This window comes from Haliotis asinina, chromosome 12 (assembly GCF_037392515.1).
Source record: "Haliotis asinina isolate JCU_RB_2024 chromosome 12, JCU_Hal_asi_v2, whole genome shotgun sequence".
Classification (NCBI taxonomy): Eukaryota; Metazoa; Mollusca; class Gastropoda; order Lepetellida; family Haliotidae; genus Haliotis; species Haliotis asinina.
The window spans coordinates 602,234-613,821 of record NC_090291.1 but is presented as its reverse complement, the minus strand read 5'-3'; positions in this window follow the sequence as shown (position 1 = coordinate 613,821).

Sequence of the window (11,588 nt, the reverse complement as noted above, 5' to 3'; positions counted from 1 at the left end):
TGACGCCGCAGTTACACAGATGGTAAGAGATAAGAGATAAGAGGTACGGCTTAAATAGTAATAACCACCCCACCATTCAAATACAACATTGACATGGTCAGAAAGCAAGCAAACAAACAAACAAACAAACAAACAAACATGTTTTTATCTGTTTGTTTCCAAATCGTTTACCAGAGGGATCATGCTATAACAACTACAAGACCTACACTTTCTTAATCTATAAATATCTGTAGAGATAGATTGAAACCCATGTGCATTAATCATATACATTGTATTTTGTTAACTAGATGTTTCACCCCAAAAACATTTACATCCCCGTACATGTACCTTTCCAGTAAAAGTCTATTGCTCTAGCCTCAACAAACCTAAACTAAAGTCAGTTCCATCCAATTTTGTATCAAATTGTTTAATCTAATCATGTGTAATATTGTATCTCGGACTGTTCAATTGGGCTGTCTCCTCAAACGCTGAAGGTCATCAGTGGGTCCACAATACTGTATTCGGCGTCAAATATACACTGGCCCAAAAAAGAAACGCATAGGTGAAAATCCAATGTTATGAGAGATGATTTATTAACTTAAATTGCACAAAAAGTAATGGAACTTGAGCAATGATAATTCACACGGGTATTAACAAATGTGTGTCAAGACATATACAATCATTCACAGTGGTATTAAGCGTCTCTATTTTCCATGGCATAGTGAGAAAGTCAGTATCTGGTGTGACCACCACGGGCATCAATCACTGCTCTGCATCGCCTGGGCATTGACTGTATAAGACGTCGTATCCGCCTTTGTGGGATTCTTCTCCACTCATCTCGCAACGCATTCACCAACTGTAGACGTGTCTGTGGCTGCGGCTGTCGACGTCGTAACCGTTTACCCAATTGGTCCCATAAATGTTCAATTGGGTTCAAATCCGGCGATTTTGAGGGCCATGGAAGAACTGTAATGTTGTTGTTGGCAAGGAAATCCGTGGTAATGCGTGCTGTGTGCGGTCTTGCATTGTCGTGCTGGAAAATTTCCCTTCTAGCGTCAATTGTAGGAACAACATGACGGTTCAGAATTTCATCCCGGTAGCGTACAGCATTGAGATTCCCTTGCACATGCACCCACTGTGTCCTGCCGTTCATAGATATGCCTCCCCACATCATTACACCTCCACCACCGTGTCTGTTGACCTCACGAACGCACTGTCGAGCATATCTCTCATTTCGACGTCTGTAAACACGCATCCTTCCATCATGTCTGTACAGCAGAAAACGTGACTCATCGCTGAACCAGATCCTCCTCCAATTCAAGAGGTTCCATGCCCGAACGTTCCTGCACCACTGAAGACGTGCACGACGGTGATGGGGATGCAGAACAGGTCCTGCATGAGGTCGCATAGGTCGAATTCCATGCTCTCTTAGGCGATTCCTGATGGTTTGTGGAGAGACTCTACGCAGCCCAGGAACGTGATCAGCGGTATACGTAGCAGTGACGGCCCGATTACGCAGATGAAGCACCCGGATGTAGCGGTCTTGTGCTGGAGTTGTCACCCTTGGTCTCCCACTCCTTGGACGGTCTCTGGTCGAGTTGTGTTGCGTGTATCGTTGCCAGAGACGGGAAATCGTGCTCTGCCTCACATTCAGACGTCTGGCAACTGATGACTGACTTTCCCCAGCTTCCAGACGTCCAATGGCTCTATTTCTATTTTCTTCATTTAACCTTGGCATTTTTCGCGTCGCATAGAAAGAAATTCGAAGAATGAATCGCAACAGGACCTGTCCCCTCTTATAGCCATCATAATCAAGATTGAGATCCTGCATTTGCACGTGCATAATGCTTTCAGATTTTCCCACGTGCAGATTATACAAAGCGTTTTCAAGGTGCTGTGGTGTGGCGAATAATCACCAGAGGTTGTGTTTGTTTGTCTGTTTTGGTTGTATTGACTATAAAAACACTTAATATTTACATTAATTGTCAATCCATTCCATATTTTCCGAAAAAATCTACTTTAAAAATGAGATTTCAGCTATGCGTTTCTTTTTTGGGTCAGTGTATTTTGCTTTAAATTCTTTAAATTCTGAGAGTGACTTACTATACTTACTGAAATTAATTCAGCGTACAATGTAATATTTTCTTATTTATAGATACAAGAATAAAAAGTCTTCTACAACTTTTCTTTATGATCATTTCGTAAAGAAGAAGAAAAAAGGCACGTATGATGCCAAGTCCGTTCTGGTGAAATCCTATAGAGTACAAAATTAGCATGACCATGGCCTGCACAACTATCACAGTTTGAAATATGTCATCACTCATCGTGCTTTTGGATGAGCTATAGCTATTTCTGTAAACTGGATGGTTTTACAAATGCGTTTATCTCACATACTCCACCTATCAGATCCTAAAACTGAATCAATGGAAAGGAAGCAATATCACAATATCGCAATGTCGCTGTATCGCTATGTCGCAATGTCGCTGTATCGCCATATCGTGTCTCTATATCGCAATGTCGCCTTTTCGCGTTATCGCCATATCGCAATGTCGCCCAGTTTTATCGCCATATCGTGTCCTGATATCGCCATTTCGTGTCTTGTTATCGCCATTTCGTGTCGTGATATCGCCATTTCGTGTCGTGTTATCGCTATATCGTGTCGGGTTTTCGCTATTTCGTTTTCTGGCCTTATCGCAATATCGCTATATCGTGTCGGCGTATCGCAATGTCGTGTCGTGCTTTCGCTTTGTCGCAATGTCGCCTTGATTTTACAGGGCGATAAAGCGATGGCCCGAATCAGTCACCATACTTTTCCATATTTCATAAATAGAAAGGAAGCAATATCGCAATGTCGCTGTATCGCTATGTCGCAATGTCGCTGTATCGCCATATCGTGTCTCTATATCGCATTGTCGCCTTTTCGCGTTATCGCCATATCGCAATGTCGCCCAGTTTTATCGCCATTTCGTGTCTAGTTATCGCTATTTCGTGTCTTGTAATCGCCATTTCGTGTCGTGATATCGCCATTTCGTGTCGTGTTATCGCTATATCGTGTCGTGTTTTCGCTATTTCGTTTTCTGGCCGTATCGCAATATCGCTATATCGCTATATAGTGTTGTATGGTGGCTGATTCGGGCCATCGCTTTATCGCCCAGCAAAATCAAGGCGACATCACGACAAAGCGATAGCACGAAACGACATTGCGATACGCCGACACGATATAGCGATATTGCGATAAGGCCAGAAAACGATATAGCGAAAACCCGACACGATATAGCGATATCACGACACGAAATGGCGATACGGCGACACGAAATGGCGATAGCTAGACACGAAATGGCGATAACTAGACACGAAATGGCGACATCCCGACACGAAATGGCGATATCACGACACAAAATGGCGATAAAACTGGGCGACATTGCGATATTGCGATAAAGCGAAAAGGCGACATTGCGATATAGAGACACGATATGGCATTACAGCGACATTGCGATAACGCGAAAAGGCGACATTGCGATATAGAGACACGATATGGCGATACAGTGATATTGCGATAAAGCGATACACCGACATTGCGATATAGCGACACAGCGATATAGCGATACAGCGACATTGCGATATGACGATATTGCTCCCTTTCCATTTGTGAAATGTGGAAAAGTGGATAAGTTTATTCACTTTTGGAATCTAATATGTGAAGTATGGGATTAAACATCTGGCTAATATAAGATAATTTACATGATTAATGTTCATGGGTTTCAGTCTATCTCTACAGATATTTTTAGATTAAGAAAGTCTGGGTTTTGTAGTTGTTATTGCATGATGCCTGTGGAAGACGATTTGGAAACAAACAGTTAAAATCATGTGTGGCCATGGTAATGTGCACAAAAGGATTAATGATTTCCCGTTTTCCGAAAGTCTACGTCTTGCCGTGTCAAGTTAATGTTTAGTACTAATGTCATGATTTTTATCAGTTCATAATGCACAAAGTGCAATTTTGAAATATACTAGTATACCTCAATGTGCTAGGCTCGTTCAGAGCACATTATCCTGCCGCCGACTGGTATATACTGGATGAAGAACGTGCTTTACGTGCGCCTTCTAGTAGCATCTCATGTTTATTTATTTATTTATTTATTTATTTATTTATTTATTTATTTATTTATTTATTTATTTATTTATTTATTTATTTATTTATTTAAAATTAGAACCTTATCTTTTACTTGTTAAAGTTAACACTTTCTCGATTTGGTTGTAGCTTAGAAGTTCGTTTTAAAGTACGACAATGATAAATTTGTGGACGTGGCCGATAATACCGCTTAACCGTTATATTGCCATACGAGCTTCACAGTACTATATTTCACAAACCGGTTCACCCGATACGATCTGCCATTTTTGTGATGTAGCCAAACTACTAATAATATTCGTATTTCCTCTATATCATTATATATTAATACACTCCGTATTGGGTCCTCTTGTGTTCCTTGTTTAGATAAATGGATCACTTATTGGTATCAAGCAACATACTTTTATTTGCTGATGATACCTCCCTTTACATAATCATACGTAACCCCACCGATGCACCAAGAATGTTGAACAGTGATCTTGCTAATCTGTCTGAATGAAGAAATGAATTGCAGGTGTCGTTTAGTCCCCCCAAACCAGTGACAACGTTATTCACTGAAAGGCAATACCTAGAGCGAAAACAGATTTAATGATGGATGACTATCATAAACATTTAGGGCTACGATTTCAAAGCAATGGTATTTAGAATATGCAAATCGAATATCAAGTAAAGAAACTAGTCCTATAATATATTGCTTTTGGAATCTTAAATGTGAACTAATAAACTAAACAGAAAGACTGTATATATCATTCCTCCTTCCTGTCTTTGAATACTGTGACTTCATTTGGGACAACTGATCCCAAGACCAAGGATCAGTACTAGAAAGATTACACCTTGATGCTCATCGTACCTTAAGCGAGGCCACCATGGGTATCAGTCATTAAACAAATGACGAAGAAACATGTATGCCATCTCTCTTTCAAAGGAGAAAGAATCATAAATGGTTTATTTTTTATAAGATGGTACATGTTTAACGCCAGAGCACTTAACAAGATAAGCTCCACAAGAAGTGGGCAAAAATACTCACTATTTCCTTCATAATGCCAAACTGAGACTGGGTGTAGTGTTTTGAACTTACACCATTTCGAAAGACACAAAAAGAAAACAGTTCATACCAATGTGGCTTTTTAACAGAAGATACCCCGTACTTCACTTTGTGCCCTGTATTTCGTCATATCGGACATAATATAACCAGTACTTCTACCGCAATAGATTCTCTGTTGAAGAAATAATCTGTGGCAAAGATAACGTATCCAATATTCATGCAGAAGTACTTCTTACATCCATTTATCATTTCATAATTCAACTCCAAACGTATGGCTAAATAACACATAAACTCGTTTTCTTGGTTTTGAAAATTGCCTCATTGAATTATACATCCTTTTACAATCTCTTAATCGTGTTTAATTCGTTTAAGCTGTTTTCTCTTGGGAGAGGCATCAATACAGGCCTTGTTCGATCTGTTTGCCATTCCTTTTTGTGGGTTCTCTGTTGTCTTTCTGATGTCTTTTCTTTTCTCTTTTTTTGAACAAATACTGTTTAAACCGCATATTTTTAGTTCCGAAAATGCTTATTGGTCATGTGATTGTACTAGCATGAATTTTAAACCATGTGAACTAAAGAAAATAGATTGGTAGAGCACTTGTTGTGGGGATAAACAAACCGAAATGGTGGACCCTGTTGCAGACGCTTTTTCTCGAGTTCCAAACATTAGAGCAAAGCATTCAGAAACATGTTCATTTGATCTCTCCTACAATCACACCTGATTCCTAACTGGCTAGTGGCATTGCTTCAAAAGAAATGAAACAGTAATTTCATGACCTTAAACCATGTGTTCCACTTTCATAATGTATTGCAATACATATTGCAGTACGCTGACGTATATCACAAAACATCGCAATACGAACATTTTGGTAACACCCAACCCTGCTAATGACTATTTAGAAAAAAATCGGTAAATATCTCAAACATTTCTACATTTAGTGTAATATTTTTTGTCCTTATGTATGGAACAATGTGTCGACGTTGTAATAGTATTAACCACCCCCCCCCATTCAAATACAACATTGACATGGTCAGAAAGCAAACAAACAAACAAACAAACATACATGTTTTTATCTGTTTTCAAATCGTTTACCAGAGGGATCATGCTATAACAACTACAAGACCTACACTTTCTTAATCTATAAATATCTGTAGAGATAGATTGAAACCCATGTGCATTAATCATATACATTGTATTTTATTAACTAGATGTTTCACCCCAAAAACATTTACATCCCCGCACATGTACCTTTCCTGTAAAATTCTATTGCTCTAGCCTCAACAAACCTAAAATAAAGTCAATTCCACCCAATTTTGTATCAAATTGTTTAATCTAATCATGTGTAATATTGTATCTCGGACTGTTTAACTGGGCTGTCTCCTCAAACGCTGAAGGTCATCAGTGGGTCCACAATACTGTATTCGGCGTCAAATATATTTTGCTTTAAATTCTTTAAATTCTGAGAGTGACTTACTATACTTACTGAAATTAATTCAGTGTACAATGTAATATTTTCTGATATATAGATACAAGAATAAAAAGTCTTCTACAACTTTTCTTTATGATCATATTATCATTTCGTAAAGAAGAAAAAAAAGGCACAGTATGATGGCAAATCCGTTCTGGTGAAATCCTATAGCCTACAAAGTTAGCATGACCATGGCCTGCACAACTATCACAGTTTGAAATATGTCATCACTCATCGTGCTTTTGGATGAGCTATAGCTATTTCTGTAAACTGGATGGTTTTACAAATGCGTTTATCTCACATACTCCACCTATCAGATTCTAAAACTGAATCAGCTTACCTGCTTTTCCATATTTCATAAATGGAAAGGAAGCAATATCGCAATATCGCAATGTCGCTGTATCGCTATGTCGCAATATCACTGTATCGCCATATCGTGTCTCTATATCGCAATGTCGCCTTTTCGCGTTATCGCCATAACGCAATGTCGCCCAGTTTTATCGCCATTTCGTGTCGGGATATCGCCATTTCGTGTCGTGATATCGCCATTTCGTGTCTAGTTATCGCCATTTCGTGTCTTGTTATCGCCATTTCGTGTCGTGATATCGCTATTTCGTGTCGTGTTATCGCTATTTCGTGTCGTGTTATCGCTATATCGTGTCGGGTTTTCGCTATTTCGTTTTCTGGTCGTATCGCAATATCGCTATATCGTGTCGGCGTATCGCAATGTCGTGTCGTGCTATCGCTTTGTCGCAATGTCGCCTTGATTTTACAGGGCGATAAAGCGATGGCCCGAATCAGCCACCATAATAAATGGAAAGGAAGCAATATCGCAATATCGCAATGTCGCTGTATCGCTATGTCGCAATATCGCTATGTCGCCATATCGTGTCTCTATATCGCAATGTCGCCTTTTCGCGTTATCGCCATATCGCAATGTCGCCCAGTTTTATCGCCATTTCGTGTCGGGATATCGCCATTTCGTGTCGTGATATCGCCATTTCGTGTCTAGTTATCGCCATTTCGTGTCTTGTTATCGCCATTTCGTGTCGTGATATCGCTATTTCGTGTCGTGTTATCGCTATATCGTGTCGGGTTTTCGCTATTTCGTTTTCTGGCCGTATCGCAATATCGCTATATCGTGTCGGCGTATCGCAATGTCGTGTCGTGCTATCGCTTTGTCGCAATGTCGCCTTGATTTTACAGGGCGATAAAGCGATGGCCCGAATCAGCCACCATAGTGTTGTGATATCGTTATTTCGCTTTTGGCCATATCGCCATATCGTTATATCGTGTCGTGTCGTTCCATCGCTTTGTCGCTATGTCGCCAAGATTTTACAGGGCGATAAAGCGATGGCCCGAATCAGCCACCATAGCCCTCCTCTTGCTCGAAAGATTCCCGTACTGATATTCGCTATATCAGAAACTACAACAGATGCTGTTCCTTTTCCTCCAATGGTGCAATACACAGCTCTTTTTCTATAGACACAGTCTTTTCGCAGATGATAGTCAAATACGTATATATCATCCACAAATGTAGGTAGGCCTTCCATTGGTTTGAGGTTTGTTTTGCGGAGATTGCCATCGAGATAGTCTACTTGGGCAATGTCTGGTAGAAGATTGCTTCCAACAGTATTTTCCACTATTAGGTTGTATGCCACTGCTTTTTCAACTCGTAAGCCCATATTTTCGAAAGTTGTTTCGGTTGCCATATTTCTGGAAATATAGATAGGTTGCTGTATACCTACTTGGACACCAAATTTCTAATAAAAAAATCTTGAAACTGTTGGGCTCTTTTTTCCATTGCGTTCGGGTTGCCGAAACTCATACTACCCTACAGATTTTAAGGCTCCATTAAATGGAGACGGGTTGTGTCATTTTTTTCCGTTTGGTGTTTTTGAAAGGGGGTCTAGATCTGTGTAAATTATTTAAGCATGTTTTCTGCATTTGCACATAATCGATATCAAATTTTTTCAGGTTTTGATGTTTAAAAATGTTTGGTTTTTCTTATCTGAATGCTTAAATTAGTGATGACATGAGATGTTTTGCTGTTGTTTCGGTCGAGCAGTCATTAGCATCGTTAGTATGCACATATTTAATCATTCTAGCTGTTTTCAGTTTTGAAACCCTTCTTTTTACTGTTTCATAAAAAAGTCTACTGGAGAGATGGAATGTTCGGGCTTGATGATTTAGTTGATGCATGACATCATGCTGTTTAACTGATTAAGTCCGAGAGCCACTTCACTGCTCAACACCTGGAACCCCGTGCTGCTTGCGTGGCTGGCTGTGGCGAGACTAATTAGGGATATTCACGACGGATATCCCTGGCAGATTTAGGAGATTAAGGGAAACTGTCTCGTCATACGAGCTAGTCCTGATTGTTTAATTGCGTTGTAAAAATATATATGTTGAAAGAAACCAGGTGTGAATACATGTCATATATGTAACGTTTTGTGTAATTTTATTGTATTTTCTCTTGTAGACTTCTAGTGGCGTGTACATATGTATTTTCTCAACACGTGTTTGTATTCTTTGCGTATAAGACATGCCTAAACAAACTGTCCCTCTCATATCATTGTGTGAGGTTAAATTGTTCAAAACATCTATGTCAATGGCAGTAATGAAGAATTTACGCACATGCTTATAATCTCGTATGAAAGAAGCGTTTTCGCTGATACACTGCTAGTGTATACTGAATATTTTAAAGAAAGTACTAATGAACTAAATTTAGTCTGTGTCTTACATGGAGCAGACTCACAGTTTGTCACTTTGATTTAACGCAGAAAATATACGTTATCATACGAACATACGTGCATGCATGTTGAACAATACTATCCCTTGCACATAATAATACACAGGGTCATGGGATGGGGCGTCATCAAAGGTCCCGAATAGGACGCTTTGTGTCTCAACTGTTCAATACAGTAGCTTATTTGTTACCTATGACCAATCGTATCATGAGATACCTGTCACATAGGAAATAACAGGTGATGGGGCGTGGGCTAAATTTCTGAAAGAGCACGTTTGATCACTTGACAGCTTGGATACATATGGATTATTGGCTAGATCGTTGATCAATCGATATGATGGATTTCGGGTTTAGCAACTCTAGCTATCATGAAAAAGTTTGTGTATCGTGAACATTCATAATCGTAAGGATGCACGAAATGTACACACAGGACAAACAAGCGCTTTGGCGAGTTTATGTTTCCTTAAAGCGCTAAAAGCGATACAATCCGATTATTATTACCCCGGTTAACCGATTCCAACTATTGAGTAGAGATAGCATTTATTTGCATGTACATTTTGCGCACACTACTTGTACATCAAACATAATGGGTTGCTGAACATTTCAATATAATCTGCACACTGTTACGAATGAATATCATAATTCAAGTACGTGTATTATAGAATTCAAAAAAGTGACAAGATACTGATTTATTATAATGTATACACTTGCAGTTGAATCCCCCCAAATATTTGCGAAGATCGATGGGCTATATTTGTTTTGAATGCAAAGGTTCAGAAGATTGACATGGGACGTGACTCCATAAAACAGGTTGTCCAATCACATCAGCACATTTGTTTATTTTGCACTTGTCACGAGACAAAACTTTACCTGGACATGCATTAGGTGGACATAGCGGACACCAGGTGGACACAGCGGACACCAGGTGGACATAGCGGACACCAGCGGGACTTTGCGACCAAGCACTATCCGTTACATGTATGTGGATGGTAGTCTCTCAGCTCAGACCGCCATATGGCTGCAATATTGCTGAATGCGGTGTAAAACTAAACTCACACAGCTCAGAAGAACTGCGTGCTGGCATGGTGATACCCCTTCCTTGAAACTGTGAAACTGTTTCACACAGAACGTTTCACACAGTACTTGCACTCATCTGACGTCGTGATATGAAGAATCGAATAAAGTCAGAACACGACGATACGAACACAGATTAACTTATTGTATTATTCTTGTCTCCTTGATTTGTTATACTTTAGCAATGATTTAACCTTTTCTTTCGAGATGACAATACCTAACATTCTTAGCTCTTTATTCAATGTACCTGTTTAAAATCGCGTGAAATAAAAATTTAAACGTTTCTGGCAATTACATTCCGTAGAAAGTATTCAATGAATACAGGCATTTTTAAAATGAAGGTCCTTTAAAGACACCTGTGTTTTTTCCCGTCACAAACAAGCATGCAGAGTGAAGTATCTTCACCTGCCCATAAACGTCCATCTGCATTGGCTCGTCGTCTCATGATGATGTTGAAAGAGGGAACGTGGTTTGATGAAATAAGAGTCTCAGCTACGCTAGGCCAAATCACACACGGTTATTATTGATATATTATTATAAAGGTATTTATATAGCGCTAAAGTCCATCCCATATCCATGCATGATCAAAGTGCTTTCTTTTTGATCGATCATCTGATGTCAGTCTCAACGGAACATAGTATTTTCTCAACTCACTAAGATTAAGTTAACCTTGCTTTCCAAACGTTAACAGGTACTCACTCACGGCTGGGTGGACTCAGACACATAGTCACAGTACGTTGTCCAGGTTTACTGCACGGTGCTGTACCCACAGCTAAGTGCCTAGAGTCCACGCTCGTCTGGTAACGAGTGCATATGGAAATATACTCGTCGTCATAGGTCCTCACTCAGGAGTTATTGTTGAACAGAGTGACCACTGAGGGGGAGACAACTAGTATAACCAACTATTGTGCCACATTACCACTGCAGCAGTGCTTGCTTTTCTCCTTTAATTTTCTCCTTTGAAGTCATTTCCCAAATGAATGTATAGTTGATATGAAATAGAATCAAGCCAGGCCAGTGATACAGCGAAATTGAAATGGCGAGATCGAGCCCACCTGCAGCCGGTGTAAAAACCCTTGAGTCAGCTTTGTGTGCAGACTCTTTCAGTGTTATCACAATCTCTTGTGTACAGTACACAACCCTG